Below are 25069 nucleotides of genomic sequence, written 5' to 3'. Positions count from 1 at the left end.
CAATTTGCTTTATATCAATCATTTTTTGAGATATGAAGTTGCCTTTGCACATGGTAACATGTTGTAGTGTCGTCTACTGATATACCAAGTTTAGTGTTGATATCTCAAAGATTTGCTGAGATTTGACCCAAGTTCCTGTTTAGTTACTTTTTTGCTGATTTTGATTGGCTGTGCCGGACAAACGGTTTATAAAATCAAAACGCCATGGGATAACTTTTGTGAGGCTTGGTCTGAAGATCATCTCTGGTCATTTTGAAGAAGATATGACAAAAATTGTAGGAGGAGTAGGCTTTCAAAGGTTTTTGATACAACCGGAAATAGCGGAAAATCTATATAACCGGAAATTGACGTCATAGGGTGCGTTGAACTCGTCTTGATCCAGGGAATCCAATGGTACCTCATTTTTGAAAATCAGTCATACGGTTCAAAAGTTGCGTGTGTAAACACAAGTCCAACTTTGACCCATTGGTGGCGCTAGAGTGGTCTGATGGGATACATGAAACTTGGTGTAGGTATAGAAGGAACTGTCCTTAATGAGTGTGCCAAATTTCACAAAAAGTTATCCAAGGGTTCTAGGGGCTGCCATTGACTCCCATGGAACTAGAATAATAATAATAAATATAGCTGCAAGCAGCAATGGCGGATTCCTCCTAACATTGTGAACCATTGAAAAATGTATATTCTTCACAAATTGTCACTGTATCGAAAAATCCATGCTCTAGACTTACCAATGGGATACCAAATCTGAAATGCAATACCATCAAGATCCACAAGGGCTTTTATTTCAAGCCAAGGAGTGAAGGGAGGGGGCTTGGTGAGCCTACCCATTCCAGAAAGCCTTGTATCTTTGTGTATCAGGGCGTGGCCTGTAGCGTCACTTATGGGTGATATTGGGCCATTTGTGGTGTGGTAGTTACTCTTGGCCTATACTATCAATATTTCAGGATTTTGAGATCTTTTTACCATTGCATACAAAATCGGAAATGCAATACCATCAAGATCCACATGGGCCTTTGCTAAAGACCAAGCAATGAGTGGGGGCTTGGTCAGCCCACAATTGCCTGAAATGTTATGTTTGCGTCTCGCCAAGCTAGCGCGTGTGTCAAGGGAAAGGCTGAGTGTGTGAGAATGTGGAGCGCGCGCGCTGAGGAGCAGGGGAGACATTTCATTGGAAATTTCCTTAACAATTAGCCAAGCATGCATTTTTTTAATATTCACCAAAAATCAACTTTTCATTTTACAGTCAACTTTTTCTGAGATTTGTGTACTAAACATTCTCAAGAGTCTTCATGAACTTGTGATTGAATCAGAGTATCAGTTTTTGACTGGCGGATGTGTAAAGCATTATTTTAGCGTTGGAAATAAAAATGATTTCCTTTATTTCAATCATTTTTTAAGATATTAATTTGCCTTCTCACATGGGAACATGATGTAGTGTCTTTCACGTGACACACCAAGTTTGGTGTTGATATTTCAAAGATTTGCTGAGATTTGATCCAACTTCCTGTTTGGTTGCTTTGTTGACGATTTTGATTGGCTGTACCGGACAAACGGTTTTGAAATTCAAAAATCTGTTGAAGAGTTCAGTGAGGGTTGCTCTGACGATGATACCTGCCAATTCTGGGGAAGATTGGACAAAAATTGTAGGAGAAGTAGCGAAAAAACGTGTTTCCTAAATCTTTATTGTACAAAAAAATCCAATATGGCGGCCGTTATAGGTTATTGAGGCTTTTTTGTTCCTCATGAGAAATAAGGCATATCTAATGAATTTCAGAATTTTGGGACAAAAGGGATGCGAATGGCATCACTTTGTAAATGAACAATTGTGGCTTGGCCGTAGCGCCACCTATGGATAATGGTGCGTCATTTGTGGTGTGGTAGTTACTCCTGGCCTATACTATCAATGTTTCAGGATTTTGAGAACTTTTTCTAAAATGCATTACCATCAAGATCCACAAGGGCCTTCACTTCAAGCCAAGGAATGAGTGGGGGCTTGGTCAGCCCACAATTGCCTGAAATGTTGTGTATGCGTCTCGCCAAGCCCGCGCGTGTGTCAAGGGAAAGGCTGAGTGTGTGAGAATGTGGAGCACGCGCGCGCTGAAGAGCAGGGGAGACATTTCATTGAAAATTTTGTTAGCAATTAGCCAAGCATGCATGTTTCAAATATTCACATAAAATGGACTTTTCATGTTACAGTCAACCTTTCCTCAGATTTGTGTACTAAACATTCTCAAGAGTCTTCATATGAACTTGTGATTGAATCAAAGTATCAGTTTTTGACCGGCGGATGTGTAAAGCATTATTTTAGCGTTAGCGATAAATTCGATTTGCTTTATATCAATCATTTTTTGAGATATGAAGTTGCCTTTGCACATGGTAACATGTTGTAGTGTCGTCCACCGATATACCAAGTTTAGTGTTGATATCTCAAAGATTTGCTGAGATTTGACCCAAGTTCCTGTTTGGTTACTTTTTTGCTGATTTTGATTGGCTGTGCCGGACAAACGGTTTAGAAAATCAAAACGCCATGGGATAACTTTTGTGAGGCTTGGTCTGAAGATCATCTCTGGTCATTTTGAAGAAGATATGACAAAAATTGTAGGAGGAGTAGGCTTTCAAAGGTTTTTGATACAACCGGAAATAGCGGAAAATCTATATAACCGGAAATTGACGTCATAGGGTGCGTTGAACTCGTCTTGATCCAGGGAATCCAATGGTACCTCATTTTTGAAAATCAGTCATACGGTTCAAAGGTTGCGTGTGTAAACACAAGTCCAACTTTGACCCATTGGTGGCGCTAGAGTGGGCTGATGGGATACATGAAACTTGGTGTAGGTATATAAGGAACTGTCCTTAATGAGTGTGCCAAATTTAACAAAAAGTTATCCAAGGGTTCTAGGGGCTGCCATTGACTCCCATGGAACTAGAATAATAATAATAATAATAATAAAACTAACAATAACAATAGGTTTCCTCCTTACGGAGGAATCCTAATAAATATAGCTGCAAGCAGCAATGGCGGATTCCTCCTAAGATTGCGAACCATTGAAAAATGTATATTCTTCACAAATTGTCACTGTATAGAAAAATCCATGCTGTAGACTTACCAATGGGATACCAAATCTGAAATGCAATACCATCAAGATCCACAAGGGCTTTTATTTCAAGCCAAGGAGTGAAGGGAGGGGGCTTGGTGAGCTAGACCCCGAAGCCATTTGTTTTGAGAATAATGGCTGGCTGATGAAGTTATTGGCTGGCTAGCCAGCTCAGCCAAAACCTAAATGGCTGCTGCAGCCGCCAAAATGTTAATAGCTACAAATGCCTGAAGCTGCCACTTCATGTCTACAGATGTTTATGTTATACTGATTTACTAGATCTCAATATTTCCAAGTTTTAAAAGAGTACAAAAATATCGACAAAACCCTAGTCCTGACAAAACGGCATTCTTACTTCCAAAAACGGAAGATCTAACAAACGTCTGAGTATGCAACATAGAAATTAAGAAAGTATGTGAGAACAACACAATTACCTTTTCTAGTTGTTTCCGCCATTTCAGCTCAGCGTGAGAGAAAAACGCATTGCTTCTTTTACTGTCTATGTCTATGATCATCACTATCGGAAAACGCACAATTTTAATTGGTCATCAATTCACTGTGAGTCCTGTGTATCATAGCAACGAGCACAAGACTGTGGCGAATCCGGTGTGCAAAATTGATTTAGTTTATCATTGATTTTTTGTGTGTGTATGTCTCTATGTGATAGATATAATTATTGTTTGACGCAAATAATTTCATCTTGCTAAGCCAAAAAATATCAGATGGTGGCTCAATTTGGCTTACAAAATATTAGCTGGCTTTGGCTGAAACTCAAATGGCACCGCTTGGTGGCACTTGGCGTCGGCTTCAGGGTCTATGGTGAGCCTACCCATTCCAGAAAGCCTTGTATCTTTGTGCATCAGGGTGTGGCCTGTAGCGTCAACTATTGGTGATATTGGGCCATTTGTGGTGTGGTAGTTACTCTTGGCCTATACTATCAATGTTTTAGGGTTTTGAGAACTTTTTACCATTGCATACAAAATCGGAAATGCAATACCATCAAGATCCACATGGGCCTTTGCTAAAGACCAAGCAATGAGTGGGGGCTTGGTCAGCCCACAATTGCCTGAAATGTTGTGTATGCGTCTCGCTAAGCTTGCGCGTGTGTCAAGGGAAAGGCTGAGTGTGTGAGAATGTGGAGCGCGCGCACTGAGGAGCAGGGGAGACATTTAATTAGAAATTTCCTTAACAATTAGCCAAGCATGCATTTTTCAAATATTCACCAAAATTCAACTTTTCACCTTACAGTCAACTTTTTCTGAGATTTGTGTACTAAACATTCTCAAGAGTCTTCATGAACTTGTGATTGTATCAGAGTATCAGTTTTGCACCGGGGAATGTGTAAAGCATTATTTTAGCGTTAGAAATAAATTAGATTTCCTTTATTTCAATCATTTTTGAAGATATTAATTTGCCTTCTCACATGGGAACATGATGTAGTGTCTTTCACGTGACACACCAAGTTTGGTGGTGATATTTCAAAGATTTGCTGAGATTTGATCCAACTTCCTGTTTGGTTGCTTTGTTGACGATTTTGATTGGCTGTACCGGACAAACGGTTTTGAAATTCAAAAATCTGTTGAAGAATTCAGTGAGGGTTGCTCTGACGATGATACCTGCCAAATCTGGGGAAGATTGGACAAAAATTGTAGGAGAAGTAGCAAAAAAACGTGTTTCCTAAATCTTTATTGTACAAAAAAATCCAATATGGCGGCCGTTATAGGTTATTGAGGCTTTTTTGTTCCTCATGAGACACAAGGTATATCTAATGAATTTCAGAATTTTGGGACAAATGGGATGCGAATGGCATCACTTTGTAAATGGAAAATTGGGGCTTGGCCGTAGCGCCACCTATGGATAATGGTGCGTCATTTGTGGTGTGGTAGTTACTCCTGGCCTATACTATCAATGTTTCAGGATTTTGAGAACTTTTTCTAAAATGCATTACTATCAAGATCCACAAGGGCCTTCACTTCAAGCCAAGGAATGAGTGGGGGCTTGGTCAGTCCACAATTTCCTGAAATGTTGTGTATGCGTCTCGCCAAGCCCGCGCGTGTGTCAAGGGACAGGCTGAGTGTGTGAGAATGTGGAGCACGCGCGCGCTGAAGAGCAGGGGAGACATTTCATTGAAAATTTCGTTAGCAATTTGAAAAGCATGCATGTTTCAAATATTCACCACAAATCGACTTTTCATGTTACAGTCAACTTTTCCTCAGATTTGTGTACTAAACATTCTCAAGAGTCTTCATATGAACTTGTGATTGAATCAAAGTATCAGTTTTTGACCGGCGGATGTGTAAAGCATTATTTTAGCGTTAGCGATAAATTCGATTTGCTTTATATCAATCATTTTTTGAGATATGAAGTTGCCTTTGCACATGGTAACATGTTGTAGTGTCGTCCACCGATATACCAAGTTTAGTGTTGATATCTCAAAGATTTGCTGAGATTTGACCCAAGTTCCTGTTTGGTTACTTTTTTGCTGATTTTGATTGGCTGTGCCGGACAAACGGTTTAGAAAATCAAAACGCCATGGGATAACTTTTGTGAGGCTTGGTCTGAAGATCATCTCTGGTCATTTTGAAGAAGATATGACAAAAATTGTAGGAGGAGTAGGCTTTCAAAGGTTTTTGATACAACCGGAAATAGCGGAAAATCTATATAACCGGAAATTTACGTCATAGGGTGCGTTGAACTCGTCTTGATCCAGGGAATCCAATGGTACCTAATTTTTGAAAATAAGGCATACGGTTCAAAAGTTGCGTGTGTAAACACAAGTCCAACTTTGACCCATTGGTGGCGCTAGAGTGGTCTGATGGGATACATGAAACTTGGTGTAGGTATAGAAGGAACTGTCCTTAATGAGTGTGCCAAATTTCACAAAAAGTTATCCAAGGGTTCTAGGGGCTGCCATTGACTCCCATGGAACTAGAATAATAATAATAATAATAATAATAATAAAACTAACAATAACAATAGGTTTCCTCCTTACGGAGGAATCCTAAATATAGCTGCAAGCAGCAATGGCGGATTCATCCAAACATTGCAAACCATTGAAAAATGTATATTCTTTACAAATTGTCACTGTATATGAAAATACATGCTGCAGACTTACCAATGGGATACCAAATCTGAAATGCAATACCATCAAGATCCACAAAGGCCTTTATTTCAACCCAAGGAGTGAAGGGAGGGGGCTTAGTGAGCCTACCCATTCCAGAAAGCCTTGTATCTTTGTGCATCAAGGCGTGGCCAGTAGCGTCACCTATGGGTGATGTTGGGCCATTTGTGGTGTGGTAGTTACTATTAACCTATACTATCAATGTTTCAGGATTTGGAGAACTTTTTACCATTGCATACAAAATCGGAAATGCAATACCATCAAGATCCACAAGGCCTTTGCTAAAGGCCAAGGAATGAGTGGGGGCTTGGTCAGCCCACACTCTCCTGAAATGTTGTGTATGCGTCTTGCCAAGCCCGCGCGTGTGTCAAGGGAAAGGCTGAGTGTGTGAGAATGTGGAGCACGCGCGCGCTGAAGAGCAGGGGAGACATTTCATTGGAAATTTCGTCAGCAATTAGCCAAGCATGCATTTTTCAAATATTCACCAAAAATCTACTTTTCATCTCACAGTCAACCTTTTCTCAGATTTGTGTACTAAACATTCTCAAGAGTCTTTATGAACATGTGATTGAATCAGAGTTTTTTGACTGGCGGATGTGTAAAGCATTATTTTAGCGTGAGATTGAAATAAATTAGATTTCCTTTATTTCAATCATTTTTTAAGATATTAATTTGCCTTCTCACATGGGAACATGATGTAGTGTCTTTCACGTGACTCACCAAGTTTGGTGGTGATATTTCAAAGATTTGCTGAGATTTGATCCAACTTCCTGTTTGGTTGCTTTGTTGACTATTTTGATTGGCTGTACCGGACAAACGGTTTTGAAATTCAAAAATCTGTTGCAGAATTCAGCGAGGGTTGCTCTGACGATGATACCTGCCAATTCTGGGGAAGATTGGACACAAATTGTAGGAGAAGTAGCAAAAAAACGTGTTTCCTAAATCTTTATTGTACAAAAAAATCCAATATGGCGGCCGTTATAGGTTATTGAGGCTTTGTTGTTCTTCATGAGAAATAAGGCATATCTAATGAATTTCAGAATTTTGGGACAAATGGGATGCGAATGGCATCACTTTGTAAATGGAAAATTGGGGCTTGGCCGTAGCGCCACCTATGGATAATGGTGCGTCATTTGTGGTGTGGTAGTTACTCCTGGCCTATACTATCAATGTTTCAGGATTTTGAGAACTTTTTCTAAAATGCATTACCATCAAGATCCACAAGGGCCTTCACTTCAAGCCAAGGAATGAGTGGGGGCTTGGTCAGCCCACAATTGCCTGAAATGTTGTGTATGCGTCTCACCAAGCCCGCGCGTGTGTCAAGGGAAAGGCTGAGTGTGTGAGAATGTGGAGCACGCGCGCGCTGAAGAGCAGGGGAGACATTTCATTGAAAATTTCGTTAGCAATTAGCCAAGCATGCATGTTTCAAATATTCACATAAAATCGACTTTTCATGTTACAGTCAACTTTTCCTCAGATTTGTGTACTAAACATTCTCAAGAGTCTTCATATGAACTTGTGATTGAATCAAAGTATCAGTTTTTGACCGGCGGATGTGTAAAGCATTATTTTAGCGTTAGCGATAAATTCGATTTGCTTTATATCAATCATTTTTTGAGATATGAAGTTGCCTTTGCACATGGTAACATGTTGTAGTGTCGTCCACCGATATACCAAGTTTAGTGTTGATATCTCAAAGATTTGCTGAGATTTGACCCAAGTTCCTGTTTGGTTACTTTTTTGCTGATTTTGATTGGCTGTGCCGGACAAACGGTTTATAAAATCAAAACGCCATGGGATAACTTTTGTGAGGCTTGGTCTGAAGATCATCTCTGGTCATTTTGAAGAAGATATGACAAAAATTGTAGGAGGAGTAGGCTTTCAAAGGTTTTTGATACAACCGGAAATAGCGGAAAATCTATATAACCGGAAATTGACGTCATAGGGTGCGTTGAACTCGTCTTGATCCAGGGAATCCAATGGTACCTCATTTTTGAAAATAAGGCATACGGTTCAAAAGTTGCGTGTGTAAACACAAGTCCAACTTTGACCCATTGGTGGCGCTAGAGTGGTCTGATGGGATACATGAAACTTGGTGTAGGTATAGAAGGAACTGTCCTTAATGAGTGTGCCAAATTTCACAAAAAGTTATCCAAGGGTTCTAGGGGCTGCCATTGACTCCCATGGAACTAGAATAATAATAATAATAATAATAATAATAATAAAACTAACAATAACAATAGGTTTCCTCCTTACGGAGGAATCCTAAATATAGCTGCAAGCAGCAATGGCGGATTCATCCAAACATTGCAAACCATTGAAAAATGTATATTCTTTACAAATTGTCACTGTATATGAAAATACATGCTGCAGACTTACCAATGGGATACCAAATCTGAAATGCAATACCATCAAGATCCACAAAGGCCTTTATTTCAACCCAAGGAGTGAAGGGAGGGGGCTTAGTGAGCCTACCCATTCCAGAAAGCCTTGTATCTTTGTGCATCAAGGCGTGGCCAGTAGCGTCACCTATGGGTGATGTTGGGCCATTTGTGGTGTGGTAGTTACTATTAACCTATACTATCAATGTTTCAGGATTTGGAGAACTTTTTACCATTGCATACAAAATCGGAAATGCAATACCATCAAGATCCACAAGGCCTTTGCTAAAGGCCAAGGAATGAGTGGGGGCTTGGTCAGCCCACACTCTCCTGAAATGTTGTGTATGCGTCTTGCCAAGCCCGCGCGTGTGTCAAGGGAAAGGCTGAGTGTGTGAGAATGTGGAGCACGCGCGCGCTGAAGAGCAGGGGAGACATTTCATTGGAAATTTCGTCAGCAATTAGCCAAGCATGCATTTTTCAAATATTCACCAAAAATCTACTTTTCATCTCACAGTCAACCTTTTCTCAGATTTGTGTACTAAACATTCTCAAGAGTCTTTATGAACATGTGATTGAATCAGAGTTTTTTGACTGGCGGATGTGTAAAGCATTATTTTAGCGTGAGATTGAAATAAATTAGATTTCCTTTATTTCAATCATTTTTTAAGATATTAATTTGCCTTCTCACATGGGAACATGATGTAGTGTCTTTCACGTGACTCACCAAGTTTGGTGGTGATATTTCAAAGATTTGCTGAGATTTGATCCAACTTCCTGTTTGGTTGCTTTGTTGACTATTTTGATTGGCTGTACCGGACAAACGGTTTTGAAATTCAAAAATCTGTTGCAGAATTCAGCGAGGGTTGCTCTGACGATGATACCTGCCAATTCTGGGGAAGATTGGACACAAATTGTAGGAGAAGTAGCAAAAAAACGTGTTTCCTAAATCTTTATTTTACAAAAAAATCCAATATGGCGGCCGTTATAGGTTATTGAGGCTTTGTTGTTCTTCATGAGAAATAAGGCATATCTAATGAATTTCAGAATTTTGGGACAAATGGGATGCGAATGGCATCACTTTGTAAATGGAAAATTGGGGCTTGGCCGTAGCGCCACCTATGGATAATGGTGCGTCATTTGTGGTGTGGTAGTTACTCCTGGCCTATACTATCAATGTTTCAGGATTTTGAGAACTTTTTCTAAAATGCATTACCATCAAGATCCACAAGGGCCTTCACTTCAAGCCAAGGAATGAGTGGGGGCTTGGTCAGCCCACAATTGCCTGAAATGTTGTGTATGCGTCTCACCAAGCCCGCGCGTGTGTCAAGGGAAAGGCTGAGTGTGTGAGAATGTGGAGCACGCGCGCGCTGAAGAGCAGGGGAGACATTTCATTGAAAATTTCGTTAGCAATTAGCCAAGCATGCATGTTTCAAATATTCACATAAAATCGACTTTTCATGTTACAGTCAACTTTTCCTCAGATTTGTGTACTAAACATTCTCAAGAGTCTTCATATGAACTTGTGATTGAATCAAAGTATCAGTTTTTGACCGGCGGATGTGTAAAGCATTATTTTAGCGTTAGCGATAAATTCGATTTGCTTTATATCAATCATTTTTTGAGATATGAAGTTGCCTTTGCACATGGTAACATGTTGTAGTGTCGTCCACCGATATACCAAGTTTAGTGTTGATATCTCAAAGATTTGCTGAGATTTGACCCAAGTTCCTGTTTGGTTACTTTTTTGCTGATTTTGATTGGCTGTGCCGGACAAACGGTTTAGAAAATCAAAACGCCATGGGATAACTTTTGTGAGGCTTGGTCTGAAGATCATCTCTGGTCATTTTGAAGAAGATATGACAAAAATTGTAGGAGGAGTAGGCTTTCAAAGGTTTTTGATACAACCGGAAATAGCGGAAAATCTATATAACCGGAAATTGACGTCATAGGGTGCGTTGAACTCGTCTTCATCCAGGGAATCCAATGGTACCTCATTTTTGAAAATCAGTCATACGGTTCAAAAGTTGCGTGTGTAAACACAAGTCCAACTTTGACCCATTGGTGGCGCTAGAGTGGTCTGATGGGATACATGAAACTTGGTGTAGGTATAGAAGGAACTGTCCTTAATGAGTGTGCCAAATTTAACAAAAAGTTATCCAAGGGTTCTAGGGGCTGCCATTGACTCCAATGGAACTAGAATAATAATAATAAATATAGCTGCAAGCAGCAATGGTGGATTCCTCCTAAGATTGCGAACCATTGAAAAATGTATATTCTTCACAAATTGTCACTGTATAGAAACATCCATGCTGCAGACTTACCAATGGGATAACAAATCTGAAATGCAATACCATCAAGATCCAAAAGGGCTTTTATTTCAAGCCAAGGAGTGAAGGGAGGGGGGGCTTGGTGAGCTTACCCATTCCAGAAAGCCTTGTATCTTTGTGTATCAGGGCGTGGCCTGTAGCGTCACTTATGGGTGATATTGGGCCATTTGTGGTGTGGTAGTTACTCTTGGCCTATACTATCAATGTTTCAGGATTTTGTGAACTTTTTACCATTGCATACATAATCGGAAATGCAATACCACCAAGATCCACATGGGCCTTTGCTAAAGACCAAGCAATGAGTGGGGGCTTGGTCAACCCACAATTGCCTGAAATGTTGTGTATGCGTCTCGCCAAGCTTGCGCGTGTGTCAAGGGAAAGGCTGAGTGTGTGAGAATGTGGAGCGCGCGCGCTGAGGAGCAGGGGAGAAAATTCATTGGAAATTACCTTAAGAATTAGCCAAGCATGCATTTTTCTGAGATTTGTGTACTAAACATTCTCAAGAGTCTTTATGAACATGTGATTGAATCAGAGTTTTTTGACTGGCGGATGTGTAAAGCATTATTTTAGCGTTAGATATAAATAAATTAGATTTCCTTTATTTCAATCATATTTTAAGATATTAATTTGCCTTCTCACATGCGAACATGATGTAGTGTCTTTCACGTGACACACCAAGTTTGGGGGTGATATTTCAAAGATTTGCTGAGATTTGATCCAACTTCCTGTTTGGTTGCTTTGTTGACGATTTTGATTGGCTGTACCGGACAAACGGTTTCGAAATTCAAAAATCTGTTGAAGAATTCAGTGAGGGTTGCTCTGACGATGATACCTGCCAATTCTGGGGAAGATTGGACAAAAATTGTAGGAGAAGTAGCAAAAAAACGTGTTTCCCAAATCTTTATTGTACAAAAAAATCCAATATGGCGGCCGTTATAGGTTATTGAGGCTTTTTTGTTCTTCATGAGAAATAAGGCATATCTAATGAATTTCACAATTTTGGGACAAATGGGATGCGAATGGCATCACTTTGTAAATGGAAAATTGGGGCTTGGCCGTAGCGCCACCTATGGATAATGGTGCGTCATTTGTGGTGTGGTAGTTACTCCTGGCCTATACTATCAATGTTTCAGGATTTTGAGAACTTTTTCTAAAATGCATTACCATCAAGATCCACAAGGGCCTTCACTTCAAGCCAAGGAATGAGTGGGGGCTTGGTCAGCCCACAATTGCCTGAAATGTTGTGTATGCGTCTCGCCAAGCCCGCGCGCGTGTCAAGGGAAAGGCTGAGTGTGTGAGAATGTGGAGCACGCGCGCGCTGAAGAGCAGGGGAGACATTTCATTGAAATTTTCGTTAGCAATTAGCCAAGCATGCATGTTTCAAATATTCACATGAAATCGACTTTTCATGTTACAGTCAACTTTTCCTCAGATTTGTGTACTAAACATTCTCAAGAGTCTTCATATGAACTTGTGATTGAATCAAAGTATCAGTTTTTGACCGGCGGATGTGTAAAGCATTATTTTAGCGTTAGCGATAAATTCGATTTGCTTTATATCAATCATTTTTTGAGATATGAAGTTGCCTTTGCACATGGTAACATGTTGTAGTGTCGTCCACCGATATACCAAGTTTAGTGTTGATATCTCAAAGATTTGCTGAGATTTGACCCAAGTTCCTGTTTGGTTTCTTTTTTGCTGATTTTGATTGGCTGTGCCGGACAAACGGTTTAGAAAATCAAAACGCCATGGGATAACTTTTGTGAGGCTTGGTCTGAAGATCATCTCTGGTCATTTTGAAGAAGATATGACAAAAATTGTAGGAGGAGTAGGCTTTCAAAGGTTTTTGATACAACCGGAAATAGCGGAAAATCTATATGACCGGAAATTGACGTCATAGGGTGCGTTGAACTCGTCTTGATCCAGGGAATCCAATGGTACCTCATTTTTGAAAATCAGTTATACGGTTCAAAAGTTGCATGTGTAAACACAAGTCCAACTTTGACCCATTGGTGGCGCTAGAGTGGTCTGATGGGATACATGAAACTTGGTGTAGGTATAGAAGGAACTGTCCTTAATGAGTGTGCCAAATTTAACAAAAAGTTATCCAAGGGTTCTAGGGGCTGCCATTGACTCCAATGGAACTAGAATAATAATAATAAATATAGCTGCAAGCAGCAATGGCGGATTCCTCCTAAGATTGCGAACCATTGAAAAATATATATTCTTCACAAATTGTCACTGTATAGAAAAATCCATGCTGTAGACTTACCAATGGGATACCAAATCTGAAATGCAATACCATCAAGATCCACAAGGGCTTTTATGTCAAGCCAAGGAGTGAAGGGAGGGGGCTTGGTGAGCTAGACCCCGAAGCCATTTGTTTTGAGAATAATGGCTGGCTGATGAAGTTATTGGCTGGCTAGCCAGCTCAGCCAAAACCTAAATGGCTGCTGCAGCCGCCAAAATGTTAATAGCTACAAATGCCTGAAGCTGCCACTTCATGTCTACAGATGTTTATGTTATACTGATTTACTAGATCTCAATATTTCCAAGTTTTAAAAGAGTACAAAAATATCGACAAAACCCTAGTCCTGACAAAACGGCATTCTTACTTCCAAAAACTGAAGATCTAACAAACATCTGAGTATGCAAAATAGAAATTAAGAAAGTATGTGAGAACAACACAATTACCTTTTCTAGTTGTTTCCGCCATTTCAGCTCAGCGTGAGAGAAAAACGAATTGCTTCTTTTACTGTCTATGTCTATGATCATCACTATCGGAAAAGGCACAATTTTAATTGGTCATCAATTCACTGTGAGTCCTGTGTATCATAGCAACGAGCACAAGACTGTGGCGAATCCGGTGTGCCAAATTGATTTAGTTTATCATTGATTTTTTGAGTGTGTATGTCTCTATGTGATAGATATAATTATTGTTTGACGCAAATAATTTCATCTTGCTGAGCCAAAAAATATCAGATGGTGGCTCAATTTGGCTTACAAAATATTAGCTGGCTTTGGCTGAAACTCAAATGGCACCGCTTGGTGGCACTTGGCGTCGGCTTCAGGGTCTATGGTGAGCCTACCCATTCCAGAAAGCCTTGTGTCTTTGTGCATCAGGGTGTGGCCTGTAGCGTCAACTATTGGTGATATTGGGCCATTTGTGGTGTGGTAGTTACTTTTGGCCTATACTATCAATGTTTTAGGGTTTTGAGAACTTTTTACCATTGCATAAAAAATCGGAAATGCAATACCATCAAGATCCACATGGGCCTTTGCTAAAGACCAAGCAATGAGTGGGGGCTTGGTCAGCCCACACTCTCCTGAAATGTTGTGTTTGCGTCTCGCCAAGCTTGCGCGTGTGTCAAGGGAAAGGCTGAGTGTGTGAGAATGTGGAGCACGCGCGCTGAGGAGCTGTACCAGACAAACGGTTGTGAAAATAAAAAATCTGTTGAATACATGAGTGAGGGTTGCTCTGACGATGATGTGTGCCAATTCTGGGGAAGATTGCACCAGAATTGAAGGAGGAGTAGCGAAAAAACGTGTTTCCTTAATCTTTATTGTACAGAAAAATCCAATATGGCGCCCGTTATAGGTTCTTGAGGCTTTTTTGTTCCTCATGAGAAATAAGGCATATCTAATGAATTTCAGAATTTTGGGACAAATGGGATGCAAATGGCATCACTTTGAATATAGGCAAATTGGGGCATGGCTGTAGAGGTTTAAAAAGCTACCTCTGCCTAAACTGACATGCACCAACTCAGAGTATTGCGTTTCAATAACCTCCTCATTGCATTCACTCTTATTCCCATAGCTATTGTGGTAGCAAACAAGCATAACTACGTGTGGCCTACACATCAAACAAAATTTCTAGTCAATTGGAGTCATGGTTCATAAGAAGATATTTGTACGTTTTCAAAATGTTCACCGTACATGGTGGACTGTATGGGTCACCACTGTATAGTTTCCCATTATAAATAAGGCATGTATAGTTTACGACGTTTTAGACTGATGGTGTGGAAATGCCATCACTTTGAAAATGGACAATTGGGGCGTGGCCGTAGCGCCACCTATGGGTAATGGTGGGTCATTTGTGGTGTGGTAGTTTCTCATGGCCTATACTATCAATGTTTCAGGATTTTGAGAACTTTTTACCATTGCATACAAAATCGGAAATGCAATACCATCAAGATCCACATGGGCCTTTGCTAAAGACCAAGCTATGAGTGGGGGCTTGGTCAGCCCACAATTGCCTGAAATGTTGTGTATGCGTCTCGTCAAGCTTGCGCGTGTGTCAAGGGAAAGGCTGAGTGTGTGAGAATGTGGAGCGCGCGCGCTGAGGAGCAGGGGAGACATTTCATTGGAAATTTCCTTAACAATTAGCCAAGCATGCATTTTTTTAATATTCACCAAAAATCAATTTTTCATTTTACAGTCAACTTTTTCTGAGATTTGTGTACTAAACATTCTCAAGAGTCTTCATATGAACTTGTGATTGAATCAAAGTATCAGTTTTTGACCGGCGGATGTGTAAAGCATTATTTTAGCGTTAGAAATAAAAAAGATTTCCTTTATTTCAATCATTTTTTAAGATATTAATTTGCCTTCTCACATGGGAACATGATGTAGTGTCTTTCACGTGACACACCAAGTTTGGTGTTGATATTTCAAAGATTTGCTGAGATTTGATCCAACTTCCTGTTTGGTTGCTTTGTTGACGATTTTGATTGGCTGTACCGGACAAACAGTTTTGAAATTCAAAAATCTGTTGAAGAGTTCAGTGAGGGTTGCTCTGACGATGATACCTGCCAATTCTGGGGAAGATTGGACAAAAATTGTAGGAGAAGTAAAGAAAAAACGTGTTTCCTAAATCTTTATTGTACAAAAAAATCCAATATGGCGGCCGTTATAGGTTATTGAGGCTTTTTTGTTCCTCATGAGAAATAAGGCATATCTAATGAATTTCAGAATTTTGGGACAAAAGGGATGCGAATGGCATCACTTTGTAAATGGACAATAGGGGCTTGGCCGTAGCGCCACCTATGGATAATGGTGTGTCATTTGTGGTGTGGTAGTTACTCCTGGCCTATACTATCAATGTTTCAGGATTTTGAGAACTTTTTCTAAAATGCATTACCATCAAGATCCACAAGGGCCTTCACTTCAAGCCAAGGAATGAGTGGGGGCTTGGTCAGCCCACAATTGCCTGAAATGTTGTGTATGCGTCTCGCCAAGCCCGCGCGTGTGTCAAGGGAAAGGCTGAGTGTGTGAGAATGTGGAGCGCGCGCGCTGAGGAGCAGAGGGAGACATTACATTGAAAATTTTGTTAGCAATTAGCCAAGCATGCATGTTTCAAATATTCACCAAAAATCGACTTTTCATGTTACAGTCAACTTTTCCTCAGATTTGTGTACTAAACATTCTCAAGAGTCTTCATATGAACTTGTGATTGAATCAGAGTATCAGTTTTTTACTGGCGGATGTGTAAAGCATTATTTTAGCGTTAGGGATAAATTCGATTTGCTTTATATCAACCTTTTTTGGAGATATGAAATAGCCTTTGCATATGGTAACATGTTGTAGTGTCGTCCACCGATATACCAAGTTTAGTGTTGATATCTCAAAGATTTGCTGAGATTTGACCCAAGTTCCTGTTTGGTTTCTTTTATTGCTGATTTTGATTGGCTGTGCCGGACAAACGGTTTATAAAATCAAAAGGCCATGGGATAACTTTTGTGAGGCTTGGTCTGAAGATCATCTATGGTCATTTTGAAGAAGATATGACAAAAATTGTAGGAGGAGTAGGCTTTCAAAGGTTTTTGATACAACCGGAAATAGCGGAAAATCTATATAACCGGAAAGTGACGTCATAGGGTGCGTTGAACTCGTCTTGATCCAGGGAATCCAATGGTACCTCATTTTTGAAAATCAGTCATACGGTTCAAAAGTTGCGTGTGTAAACACAAGTCCAACTTTGACCCATTGGTGGCGCTAGAGTGGTCTGATGGGATACATGAAACTTGGTGTAGGTATAGAAGGAACTGTCCTTAATGAGTGTGCCAAATTTAACAAAAAGTTATCCAAGGGTTCTAGGGGCTGCCATTGACTCCCATGGAACTAGAATAATAATAATAATAATAATAATAATAATAAAACTAACAATAACAATAGGTTTCCTCCTTACGGAGGAATCCTAAATATAACTGCAAGCAGCAATGGCGGATTCCTCCAAACATTGCGAACCACTGAAAAATTTATATTCTTCACAAATTGTCACTGTAAAAATCCATGCTGCAGACTTACCAATGGGATACCAAATCTGAAATGCAATACCATCAAGATCCACAAGGGCTTTTATTTCAAGCCAAGGAGTGAAGGGAGGGGGCTTGGTGAGCCTACCCATTCCAGAAAGCCTTGTATCTTTGTGTACCAGGGCGTGGCCTGTAGCGTCACTTATGGGTGATATTGGGCCATTTGTGGTGTGGTAGTTACTCTTGGCCTATACTATCAATGTTTCAGGATTTTGAGAACTTTTTACCATTGCATACAAAATCGGAAATGCAATACCATCAAGATCCACATGGTCCTTTGCTAAAGACCAAGCAATGAGTGGGGCTTGGTCAGCCCACAATTGCCTGAAATGTTGTGTATGCGTCTCGCCAAGCTTGTGCGTGTGTCAAGGGAAAGGCTGAGTGTGTGAGAATGTGGAGCGCGCGTGCTGAGGAGCAGGGGAGACATTTCATTGGAAATTTCCTTAACAATTAGCCAAGCATGCATTTTTCAAATATTCACCTAAATTCAACTTTTCATCTTACAGTCAACTTTTTCTGAGATTTGTGTACTAAACATTCTCAAAAGTCTTCATGAACTTGTGATTGAATCAGAGTTTTTTGACTGGCGGATGTGTAAAGCATTATTTTAGCGTTAGAAATAAATTTGATTTCCTTCATTTCAATCATTTTTGAAGATATTAATTTGCCTTCCTACATGGGAACATGACGTAGTGTCTTTCACGTGACACACCAAGTTTGGTGTTGATATTTCAAAGATTTGCTGAGATTTGATCCAACTTCCTGTTTGGTTGCTTTGTTGACGATTTTGATTGGCTGTACCGGACAAACGGTTTTGAAATTCAAAAATCTGTTAAAGAATTCAGTGAGGGTTGCTCTGACGATGATACCTGCCAATTCTGGGGAAGATTGGACAAGAATTGTAGGAGAAGTAGCAAAAAAACGTGTTTCCTAAATCTTTATTGTACAAAAACATCCAATATGGCGGCCGTTATAGGTTATTGAGGCTTTTTTGTTCCTCATGAGAAATAAGGCATATCTAATGAATTTCAGAATTTTGGGACAAATGGGATGCGAATGGCATCACTTTGTAAATGGAAAATTGGGGCTTGGCCGTAGCGCCACCTATGGATAATGGTGCGTCATTTGTGGTGTGGTAGTTACTCCTGGCCTATACTATCAATGTTTCAGGATTTTGAGAACTTTTTCGAAAATGCATTACCATCAAGATCCACAAGGGCCTTCACTTCAAGCCAAGGAATGAGTGGGGGCTTGGTCAGCCCACAATTGCCTGAAATGTTGTGTATGCGTCTCGCCAAGCCCGCGCGTGTGTCAAGGGAAAGGCTGAGTGTGTGAGAATGTGGAGCACGCGCGCGCTGAAGAGCAGGGGAGACATTTCATTGAAAATTTCGTTAGCAATTAGCCAAGCATGCATGTTTCAAATATTCACATAAAATCGACTTTTCATGTTACAGTCAACTTTTCCTCAGATTTGTGTACTAAACATTCTCAAGAGTCTTCATATGAACTTGTGATTGAATCAAAGTATCAGTTTTTGACCGGCGGATGTGTAAAGCATTATTTTAGCGTTAGCGATAAATTCGATTTGCTTTATATCAATCATCTTTTGAGATATGAAGTTGCCTTTGCACATGGTAACATGTTGTAGTGTCGTCCACCGATATACCAAGTTTAGTGTTGATATCTCAAAGATTTGCTGAGATTTGACCCAAGTTCCTGTTTGGTTACTTTTTTGCTGATTTTGATTGGTTGTGCCGGACAAACGGTTTAGAAAATCAAAACGCCATGGGATAACTTTTGTGAGGCTTGGTCTGAAGATCATCTATGGTCATTTTGAAGAAGATATGACAATAATTGTAGGAGGAGTAGGCTTTCAAAGGTTTTTGATACAACCGGAAATAGCGGAAAATCTATACAACCGGAAATTGACGTCATAGGGTGCGTTGAACTCGTCTTCATCCAGGGAATCCAATGGTACCTCATTTTTGTAAATCAGTCATACGGTTCAAAAGTTGCGTGTGTAAACACAAGTCCAACTTTGACCCATTGGTGGCGCTAGAGTGGTCTGATGGGATACATGAAACTTGGTGTAGGTATAGAAGGAACTGTCCTTAATGAGTGTGCCAAATTTAACAAAAAGTTATCCAAGGGTTCTAGGGGCTGCCATTGACTCCCATGGAACTAGAATAATAATAATAATAATAATAATAATAATAAAACTAACAATAACAATAGGTTTCCTCCTTACGGAGGAATCCTAAATATAACTGCAAGCAGCAATGGCGGATTCCTCCAAACATTGCGAACCACTGAAAAATTTATATTCTTCACAAATTGTCACTGTAAAAATCCATGCTGCAGACTTACCAATGGGATACCAAATCTGAAATGCAATACCATCAAGATCCACAAGGGCTTTTATTTCAAGCCAAGGAGTGAAGGGAGGGGGCTTGGTGAGCCTACCCATTCCAGAAAGCCTTGTATCTTTGTGTACCAGGGCGTGGCCTGTAGCGTCACTTATGGGTGATATTGGGCCATTTGTGGTGTGGTAGTTACTCTTGGCCTATACTATCAATGTTTCAGGATTTTGAGAACTTTTTACCATTGCATACAAAATCGGAAATGCAATACCATCAAGATCCACATGGTCCTTTGCTAAAGACCAAGCAATGAGTGGGGCTTGGTCAGCCCACAATTGCCTGAAATGTTGTGTATGCGTCTCGCCAAGCTTGTGCGTGTGTCAAGGGAAAGGCTGAGTGTGTGAGAATGTGGAGCGCGCGTGCTGAGGAGCAGGGGAGACATTTCATTGGAAATTTCCTTAACAATTAGCCAAGCATGCATTTTTCAAATATTCACCTAAATTCAACTTTTCATCTTACAGTCAACTTTTTCTGAGATTTGTGTACTAAACATTCTCAAAAGTCTTCATGAACTTGTGATTGAATCAGAGTTTTTTGACTGGCGGATGTGTAAAGCATTATTTTAGCGTTAGAAATAAATTTGATTTCCTTCATTTCAATCATTTTTGAAGATATTAATTTGCCTTCCTACATGGGAACATGACGTAGTGTCTTTCACGTGACACACCAAGTTTGGTGTTGATATTTCAAAGATTTGCTGAGATTTGATCCAACTTCCTGTTTGGTTGCTTTGTTGACGATTTTGATTGGCTGTACCGGACAAACGGTTTTGAAATTCAAAAATCTGTTAAAGAATTCAGTGAGGGTTGCTCTGACGATGATACCTGCCAATTCTGGGGAAGATTGGACAAGAATTGTAGGAGAAGTAGCAAAAAAACGTGTTTCCTAAATCTTTATTGTACAAAAACATCCAATATGGCGGCCGTTATAGGTTATTGAGGCTTTTTTGTTCCTCATGAGAAATAAGGCATATCTAATGAATTTCAGAATTTTGGGACAAATGGGATGCGAATGGCATCACTTTGTAAATGGAAAATTGGGGCTTGGCCGTAGCGCCACCTATGGATAATGGTGCGTCATTTGTGGTGTGGTAGTTACTCCTGGCCTATACTATCAATGTTTCAGGATTTTGAGAACTTTTTCGAAAATGCATTACCATCAAGATCCACAAGGGCCTTCACTTCAAGCCAAGGAATGAGTGGGGGCTTGGTCAGCCCACAATTGCCTGAAATGTTGTGTATGCGTCTCGCCAAGCCCGCGCGTGTGTCAAGGGAAAGGCTGAGTGTGTGAGAATGTGGAGCACGCGCGCGCTGAAGAGCAGGGGAGACATTTCATTGAAAATTTCGTTAGCAATTAGCCAAGCATGCATGTTTCAAATATTCACATAAAATCGACTTTTCATGTTACAGTCAACTTTTCCTCAGATTTGTGTACTAAACATTCTCAAGAGTCTTCATATGAACTTGTGATTGAATCAAAGTATCAGTTTTTGACCGGCGGATGTGTAAAGCATTATTTTAGCGTTAGCGATAAATTCGATTTGCTTTATATCAATCATCTTTTGAGATATGAAGTTGCCTTTGCACATGGTAACATGTTGTAGTGTCGTCCACCGATATACCAAGTTTAGTGTTGATATCTCAAAGATTTGCTGAGATTTGACCCAAGTTCCTGTTTGGTTACTTTTTTGCTGATTTTGATTGGTTGTGCCGGACAAACGGTTTAGAAAATCAAAACGCCATGGGATAACTTTTGTGAGGCTTGGTCTGAAGATCATCTATGGTCATTTTGAAGAAGATATGACAATAATTGTAGGAGGAGTAGGCTTTCAAAGGTTTTTGATACAACCGGAAATAGCGGAAAATCTATACAACCGGAAATTGACGTCATAGGGTGCGTTGAACTCGTCTTCATCCAGGGAATCCAATGGTACCTCATTTTTGTAAATCAGTCATACGGTTCAAAAGTTGCGTGTGTAAACACAAGTCCAACTTTGACCCATTGGTGGCGCTAGAGTGGTCTGATGGGATACATGAAACTTGGTGTAGGTATAGAAGGAACTGTCCTTAATGAGTGTGCCAAATTTAACAAAAAGTTATCCAAGGGTTCTAGGGGCTGCCATTGACTCCCATGGAACTAGAATAATAATAATAAATATAACTGCAAGCAGCAATGGCGGATTCCTCCAAACATTGCAAACCACTGAAAAATGTATATTCTTTACAAATAGTCACTGTAAAATTCCATGCCGCAGACTTACCAATGGGATACCAAATATGAAATGCAATACCATCAAGATCCACAAGGGCTTTTATTTAAAGCCAAGGAGTGAAGGGAGGGGGCTTGGTTGAGCCTACCCATTCCAGAAAGCCTTGTATCTTTGTGTATCAGGGCGTGGCCTGTAGCGTCACTTATGGGTGATATTGGGCCATTTGTGGTGTGGTAGTTACTCTTGGCCTATACTATAAATGTTTCAGGATTTTGAGAACTTTTACCATTGCATACAAAATCGGAAATGCAATACCATCAAGATCCACATGGGCCTTTGCTAAAGACCAAGCAATGAGTGGGGGCTTGGTCAGCCCACAATTGCCTGAAATGTTGTGTATGCGTCTCGTCAAGCTTGCGCGTGTGTCAAGGGAAAGGCTGAGTGTGTGAGAATGTGTAGCGCGCGCGCTGAGGAGCAGAGGGAGACGTTTCATTGGAAATTTCCTTAACAATTAGCCAAGCATGCATTTTTCAAATATTCACCAAAATTCAACTTTTCATCTTACAGTCAACTTTTTCTGAGATTTGTGTACTAAACATTCTCAAGAGTTTTCATGAACTAAAGGCAAACAAATCAACAGTTATTGGCCAAAAAACATTTTTGGTTCCTGCGGCCACGCCGATCACATGACACGATCACATGACACCAAATTGATTGGACATCCTCAGAAGACGGTTCCGAGTCATCTTACCAAGTTTGGTGTTGATATTTCAAAGATTTGCTGAGATTTGATCCAACTTCCTGTTTGGTTGCTTTGTTGACGATTTTGATTGGCTGTACCGGACAAACGGTTTTGAAATTCAAAAATCTGTTAAAGAATTCAGTGAGGGTTGCTCTGACGATGATACCTGCCAATTCTGGGGAAGATTGGACAAGAATTGTAGGAGAAGTAGCAAAAAAACGTGTTTCCTAAATCTTTATTGTACAAAAACATCCAATATGGCGGCCGTTATAGGTTATTGAGGCTTTTTTGTTCCTCATGAGAAATAAGGCATATCTAATGAATTTCAGAATTTTGGGACAAATGGGATGCGAATGGCATCACTTTGTAAATGGAAAATTGGGGCTTGGCCGTAGCGCCACCTATGGATAATGGTGCGTCATTTGTGGTGTGGTAGTTACTCCTGGCCTATACTATCAATGTTTCAGGATTTTGAGAACTTTTTCGAAAATGCATTACCATCAAGATCCACAAGGGCCTTCACTTCAAGCCAAGGAATGAGTGGGGGCTTGGTCAGCCCACAATTGCCTGAAATGTTGTGTATGCGTCTCGCCAAGCCCGCGCGTGTGTCAAGGGAAAGGCTGAGTGTGTGAGAATGTGGAGCACGCGCGCGCTGAAGAGCAGGGGAGACATTTCATTGAAAATTTCGTTAGCAATTAGCCAAGCATGCATGTTTCAAATATTCACATAAAATCGACTTTTCATGTTACAGTCAACTTTTCCTCAGATTTGTGTACTAAACATTCTCAAGAGTCTTCATATGAACTTGTGATTGAATCAAAGTATCAGTTTTTGACCGGCGGATGTGTAAAGCATTATTTTAGCGTTAGCGATAAATTCGATTTGCTTTATATCAATCATCTTTTGAGATATGAAGTTGCCTTTGCACATGGTAACATGTTGTAGTGTCGTCCACCGATATACCAAGTTTAGTGTTGATATCTCAAAGATTTGCTGAGATTTGACCCAAGTTCCTGTTTGGTTACTTTTTTGCTGATTTTGATTGGTTGTGCCGGACAAACGGTTTAGAAAATCAAAACGCCATGGGATAACTTTTGTGAGGCTTGGTCTGAAGATCATCTATGGTCATTTTGAAGAAGATATGACAATAATTGTAGGAGGAGTAGGCTTTCAAAGGTTTTTGATACAACCGGAAATAGCGGAAAATCTATACAACCGGAAATTGACGTCATAGGGTGCGTTGCACTCGTCTTCATCCAGGGAATCCAATGGTACCTCATTTTTGTAAATCAGTCATACGGTTCAAAAGTTGCGTGTGTAAACACAAGTCCAACTTTGACCCATTGGTGGCGCTAGAGTGGTCTTATGGGATACATGAAACTTGGTGTAGGTATAGAAGGAACTGTCCTTAATGAGTGTGCCAAATTTAACAAAAAGTTATCCAAGGGTTCTAGGGGCTGCCATTGACTCCCATGGAACTAGAATAATAATAATAATAATAATAATAATAAAACTAACAATAACAATAGGTTTCCTCCTTACGGAGGAATCCTAATAATAATAATAAAACTAACAATAACAATAGGTTTCCTCCTTACGGAGGAATCCTAATAATAATAAAACTAACAATAACAATAGGTTTCCTCCTTACGGAGGAATCCTAAATATAACTGCAAGCAGCAATGGCGGATTCCTCCAAACATTGCAAACCACTGAAAAATTTATATTCTTCACAAATTGTCACTGTAAAAATCCATGCTGCAGACTTACCAATGGGATACCAAATCTGAAATGCAATACCATCAAGATCCACAAGGGCTTTTATTTCAAGCCAAGGAGTGAAGGGAGGGGGCTTGGTGAGCCTACCCATTCCAGAAAGCCTTGTATCTTTGTGTACCAGGGCGTGGCCTGTAGCGTCACTTATGGGTGATATTGGGCCATTTGTGGTGTGGTAGTTACTCTTGGCCTATACTATCAATGTTTCAGGATTTTGAGAACTTTTTACCATTGCATACAAAATCGGAAATGCAATACCATCAAGATCCACATGGTCCTTTGCTAAAGACCAAGCAATGAGTGGGGCTTGGTCAGCCCACAATTGCCTGAAATGTTGTGTATGCGTCTCGCCAAGCTTGTGCGTGTGTCAAGGGAAAGGCTGAGTGTGTGAGAATGTGGAGCGCGCGTGCTGAGGAGCAGGGGAGACATTTCATTGGAAATTTCCTTAACAATTAGCCAAGCATGCATTTTTCAAATATTCACCTAAATTCAACTTTTCATCTTACAGTCAACTTTTTCTGAGATTTGTGTACTAAACATTCTCAAAAGTCTTCATGAACTTGTGATTGAATCAGAGTTTTTTGACTGGCGGATGTGTAAAGCATTATTTTAGCGTTAGAAATAAATTTGATTTCCTTCATTTCAATCATTTTTGAAGATATTAATTTGCCTTCCTACATGGGA

This window comes from Osmerus mordax, chromosome 3 (assembly GCF_038355195.1).
Source record: "Osmerus mordax isolate fOsmMor3 chromosome 3, fOsmMor3.pri, whole genome shotgun sequence".
NCBI classification, from domain to species: Eukaryota; Metazoa; Chordata; class Actinopteri; order Osmeriformes; family Osmeridae; genus Osmerus; species Osmerus mordax.
Note: the sequence above shows the minus strand (reverse complement) of the source record.